Genomic DNA, 6,000 nt, shown 5'->3' with positions numbered 1-6,000 from the left:
CAATAATAATATATAACTAGTACTCACGCAACACACTATTGCAGCATACACGCAAACACGCGCGCTACACAAATACACAGGCACGCGAACACATACATATCTCATTAACTTCATTTGCAATCGTCTGGAAAAACACACACACACACACACACACACACACACACACGCACGCACGCACGCACGCATGTACTCCCCCTACTCCTCAACCCTATCCCACCCCACCCACATCCACACCCACACGAAAACCAGCTCTCGTGATGAAAGCAGGACCCCAAAAATTTGAAGACAAAAGATCCAGTGCACGGATTATCTAGGAAGCTGACGTCACAGCACTGAAGTCACGTGCTTCAAAACCAGAAGCACAGCATGCACGTGAACAAAAAAAACACTCACAATCACGCAAAGTCAGCTCGGCGTCGGTGGTGCACAGTTGCGAACCAAGTTCGCTGCAGAAGCCGGCTGACCATTTTTTTTTTTTTTTTTTTTTTTTTTTTTCCGTATCGAGTTGGTTTGGGGAGAGTTTTCAGTTCTGCTTTGATGTTGGCATCACACATTGAAAGCATCCAGTTTCGTGTTGGCTGTGAGTGGTGGTGCTGGCAGGGGAGGTGTGGGGGAACTTTGGGGGTGGGGGGGGGAGAGAGAGAGAGAGAAAGTCAGAAGTTCTTCGTTCTTCAGTTATTTGCCATTGAATGCGAGGACGCCACTTCAGAGTCACACGTGTGGGGACAATCAGTTCGTGTCCAGCTTGTCTGGTGACCGCTGGCGTACAGTCACTGCTCGCTTAATTCTGTTGATGCGAGGTGTTTTGTTGTTGTTGTTGTTGTTGTTTTATTCGTGGTCTTCGTGTGAAATCTTTCAACATCTATTTCAATTTACTTCACTTTTTTCTCCATGCAGCACTTTCAGTACACTCTCAAAGGCAGACAAACACGGTGGGTCTGAAGTACCTGCTCCGATCCCCGCCACCATGCCCCCACCCACACCCCCTTTTTCTTAATCCATCCCACCCTGGTAGCCTTTACAGCATCAGCTGCGGGAAAAAGACAAAAAACTAAACAAACAAACGCATTATAATAAACTGAAATCATTGGGTGGGTACCTGACTTCTGTTGGGGAAGATTGAAACGGCGGACGAAGAGTATTGGGCCCCGCTTTCCGATGACGAGCCCTGGACACAGTGGATATGAATTCAGTGCCCTGATGGCCATTCTTGTGAATGGCCTCCCCTTGCACTGTCAGAGTTCTTCCCCGCAGGATGTGACGTCATGAAGTGGCGGCAGTGGCAAGGCAGATTTGAACTCTCGTTTGTTCTGCTTGGCGTCCCACCCTTGCGAAGCTGCCATGAACAACTGTAGCGACAGCCATGTGACACTGTGGACATCACTGTGCCAGTCTTCGGGTACTCCAGTATGACCAGTGGAATGAATATCCGGTGAGTGACCAGAGAGGCATAGACAGTGAGAGCCTCGGAGAGAGGGAGAGAAGAAAAAAAAAAAAAGCGTAGAAAGCATCCAGAAATTATTGTTGACAAAAACTTTGTCGTCATTTTCTTTCTGCATGAATCTGCCTCCTCTGTTTTAAAGCACATGTATGTTTAAATCTTCGGTTTATGAACATACACGCGCGTGCAAGCACACACACACACACACACACACAGGCACACACAGAGGCGCGCGCACACACACACACACACACACACACACACACACACACAGGCACACACAGAGGCGCGCGCACACACACACACACACACACACACACACACACACAGTGTTGTGGTTGTCATTGTCATCGATGTTGCAGTTTTTGGTGTGTTTTTTATGTCAATGCCTGTGCTGTATCCTCTTCAACGTCCTCTCTGTGCCATTTTCACGACTACTGACATACACACTGTGTCATTCTACACTCTTCTTGTGCCGTTCACGTCAGTAATTTCTTTCCGCACCCTAACCCTGCCATTCTCACAGACGTCCATGCCCTGTTGTTGGTGCTTATTTATTTATAGTCTGTTCATCTAACATGATATTAGACTAAAAAATAAATGATATCTTTTTTTTCTTCTTTTTTTCTTTCCTTTTTTGTCATTATTTATAAACCATTTCTGAAATCAATGGCGGGGGAAGAATTTTTCAACTGGAAAGGGGGCAGTTGGGATGGAGGGGGTGGGGGGGGGCCGGGAGGGACTGAGGGAGGAAGAGAGAGAGAGAGAGAGAGAGAGAGAGAGAGCAAAATGTGGAAAAGAAACAAAAAAGTTAAATGGAAAGTTTTAGTTTCAGTTTCAGTAGCTCAAGGAGGTGTCACTGCGTTCGGACAAATCCATATACGCTACACCACATCTGCCAAGCAGATGCCTGACCAGCAGCGTAACCCAACGCGCTTTGTCAGGCCTTAAATGGAAAGGGTGAGTATCAGTGATTGGAGAAAGAAAAACAAAATACTTGAAGGATGTGTGTGAGAGGGATTAGGACATGCCCTCTCTGTGCCGTTTGGAAACACTTCAGCGCCCTCTTTGTGCCATTCCCACAGATTCCCGGCGCCTTTCCTACGTCACTCTGACACAGACTGTCAACAGAGGAACAGGGGATGGGCCAAGAGTTGTGGAGTTTGACTGGGGGCGGGGGGGGGGGGGAAGAAGGAGGAGGACCGAAAGGGTGAGATAATAGTCCAGCAGTATATTGGAGGCACTCACAGGACTCAAAGACCCCCTAGTTGCCAGGAGACGGGCCGTTAACTTATTGATGGCGGCCTGCAGAGGCGAGGGGAATGACGAGTGGCGGGGCTGCTCCTTTCGGCCGTTTTGTCAGCAGTTATGTCTTCCTCAATGACTCCCCGCCTGACCTTTGGAGTCAATGGCGTGACAGAAAGCAATGGTCCTCTACCAAGGCGCTCCTGCCTCTCTCTCTCTCTCTCTCTCTCTCTCTCTCTCTCTCTCTCTCACGCCTCTCTCTCTCTCCACGTCTGTGTCTATCTGTCTTTCCATCAGTTTGTCTGTCTGTCTGTCTCTCTCTCTCTCCGTCAGTTTGTCTGTCTGTCTGTGTGTCTGTGTGTGTGTGTCTCTCTCTCCTTCGTCTGTCTGTCTGTCTCTCCTTTGTGCCTACCCCCTCGCCCCACCCCCACCCCCGTATCCACCCCCCGCTCCCCAATGCCCCCTCCCCCACCACCCTCCTGTGTGTGTGTGTGTGTGTGTGTGTGTGTCTGTCTGTCTGTCTGTCTGTCTTTCCGTCAGTTTGTCTGTCTGTCTGTCTGTCCGTCAGTTTGTCTGTCTCTCTCTGCCTCCCTCTCTCTCTCTCTCTCTCTCTCTCTGTCTGTCTTTCCGTCAGTTTGTCTATCTGCTTGTCTGTCTGTCCGCCAGTGTGTCTGTCAACATTTAAATCTCCTCGGCAAGGGGGATAAGGAACATAACCTTCATCAGTGACAGCAAATGAGAAAGAACGCGTCATATGCACTCACTAGAATATTCTCGAACAAACTATCAGTGTCCAGAGACGTCATTGACTGTGACGTTAAGAAAAATCAAATGGAATACTGCTACGAGTATATGACGACATGACAATTGTTTAGATCAATCATAGCTGAGCTGTGACTAACATGCCAAAGCAATAACTGAACAAAGCAATAACTGAACATACTCATATGAACACAAGTACTGTGTCGAGCAAGACAATTTACAAATCAACACATTCTACACACTAGTATTTACAGTGATACGTAGCGAGTTGTGAGAACACAGGACACACACTCACACTGCCAGCGATGCAGCAAGAGAGAGAGAGAGAGCAGCTCTGGTCAGATGACTGACCAGGTATGAAATGACCACTCATTACTCACTGTGCCAATTTATGCAGGTTAAGCGAACTACAAAGACAATCACGTGGGCTGCGAAGCAGATTGGTCCAAATCTGGCCAAATCTGACAACATCTGTGTTTCTTACAAGGTGTTCAGTGACAGATTTCTAAATGATTCCTGAACCGATTTGCGTCGGATAAGTTGCAAAAGAAAAAGCTTAACACCTACTTTATAATGAGTATAAAACGAAGTGTTGATTATTTACTATGAATTTATAATCTTAATTTCTGAATAGGGTCAATTTTAACGAGCTCGTCGCTGAAAATTACAAACTGCGTTAAATCAGTTTAACGTAGGCAAACACAAATGGAATAGACTTAAAGACGGATTCGCGACGATTCTGCCAGTATATAATGCTTGTAGTTTACTGATCTGACAAAAGATATATTAATTAAATACAGTGGACCAGAAACACAGATTCCAGCTCAGCCAATAGCACACCACAACGCTGGTCGAGGAGTAGGCTGTCTGGCGAGAACAAAATGATGTAAGCAGCTTTGCGTTCAAACTGGGAGTGACGTCACACATGTTCTGCCAACGGGTTAGCTGCGAAAACTGTTGTCTGCTAATACAGCTTGTGCATCAATCATTATCTGAAGCCTAAGAGCACTGTCTGAAGCAGGATGAAGCTAAGCGATTGGCTACATATATATCCCGAGTAATGCAACAATCAATATAAAATGTGTATATATCCCATACACAGGCACACACACACACACAGGCACACACACACACACACACACACACACACACACACACAACACACACACTTCTACTTGAACCTTCTATCCTCTGATGGATGCAGAAGTGACAAAAGGACTTTTGATGTTTCGGCATGCGTGTGTCTGATGAGTATAGTAACTTACTCCAGTGATGTGGAGCGGCAAAACCTATTCTGCACCCAGAATGTTAAGTCCTGTTGTTTGGACTGTGAAACAGTGTCTTGTATGCATAATACGTCTCTCAGCATTGATACACGCTCTGCTTCGTCGTTTATTCGCACACTGCCACATGGTGGTTAAAGCGATTTTGTTGTTGTTCTTCTTCTTCTTCTGTTTCTGTGTGTGTGTGTGTGTGTGTGTGTGTGTGTGTGTGACTATGCATTTTTGTTGTGTAGAACAGGGAGAGCAATGGACGTGCGATTTGCAGTTAAAGGGAAAAAACTCGACTTCGTCAGTATACTTGGAAAACGATTTCCTCCCTTCTGTGAGTCAGCGCGTGCCCCGGCACACACACACACACACACACACACACACACACACACACACACACACATTTCGCGAAGGCACCACACACATACACACACACATACTCACACACACACACACACACGCGCGCGCGCGCGCGCGCGCACACACACACACACACACACACACACACACACACACATTTCCGTCGCGAAGGCACGCACGTGTACTTACACATGCACGCGAACCAGTCGCACGCACTGCACGGACACACGTGCACGCGCTCATTTGAACGACTTACGTTTCCAGACGGAAGTGAAGAGAGAAAAGGGGGGGGGGGGGGGAAAAAGGAGGGGGGGGAGAAAAAAGTTAACTGTTCAATGAACATTAAGAAAAAAAGAAACTAACCAGAAAGTTAGCTAACAGTAATTTTGTTTAATTGGCAGTGAGTAATCCTGTTTAATTAGCAGTAATCAGTCCTGGCTGTCTTTAGTTTTCGCGCACAAACGAGATGCTCCGCAGAGGCGTCGTATCAGACTATGTCCTTCAAAGACTGCAATATTGATATTGGGTTTAATAACTGATGATAATAATAATAATAATAATAATAATAATAATAATAATAATAATAATAATTGTCACGGATCGTGGCATTCATTTGTGCGCGTGTTCGTGTGTTCGTCTCCCTTCCCCTCCTCTCCCCTCCTCTCCTCTCCCTTTCCCTTCCCCTTTCCCCTCTCCCTTTCTCCCTCCTTCTCTCTCCCCCTTTTTGCTCTATCGTTCTCTTGTGTGCTCAGTTCTGTTCCGAACTGAAGCACGTGAATCTGTTGCGATGTGTGTCTGACATGTCCTTAGTCCTTCTATCTCTGAACTCTTGAGATGAGTTCGGAGTTAACATCTTTTTTAAAGGAAAGGTTTTGCTTTGCCTTTGGTGCCGAGCTTTGGAAGAAGAAGGGTCGCCGTTCC

This window comes from Babylonia areolata, chromosome 22 (assembly GCF_041734735.1).
Source record: "Babylonia areolata isolate BAREFJ2019XMU chromosome 22, ASM4173473v1, whole genome shotgun sequence".
Lineage (NCBI taxonomy): Eukaryota > Metazoa > Mollusca > Gastropoda > Neogastropoda > Buccinidae > Babylonia > Babylonia areolata.
This window is presented reverse-complemented; position numbering follows the sequence as displayed.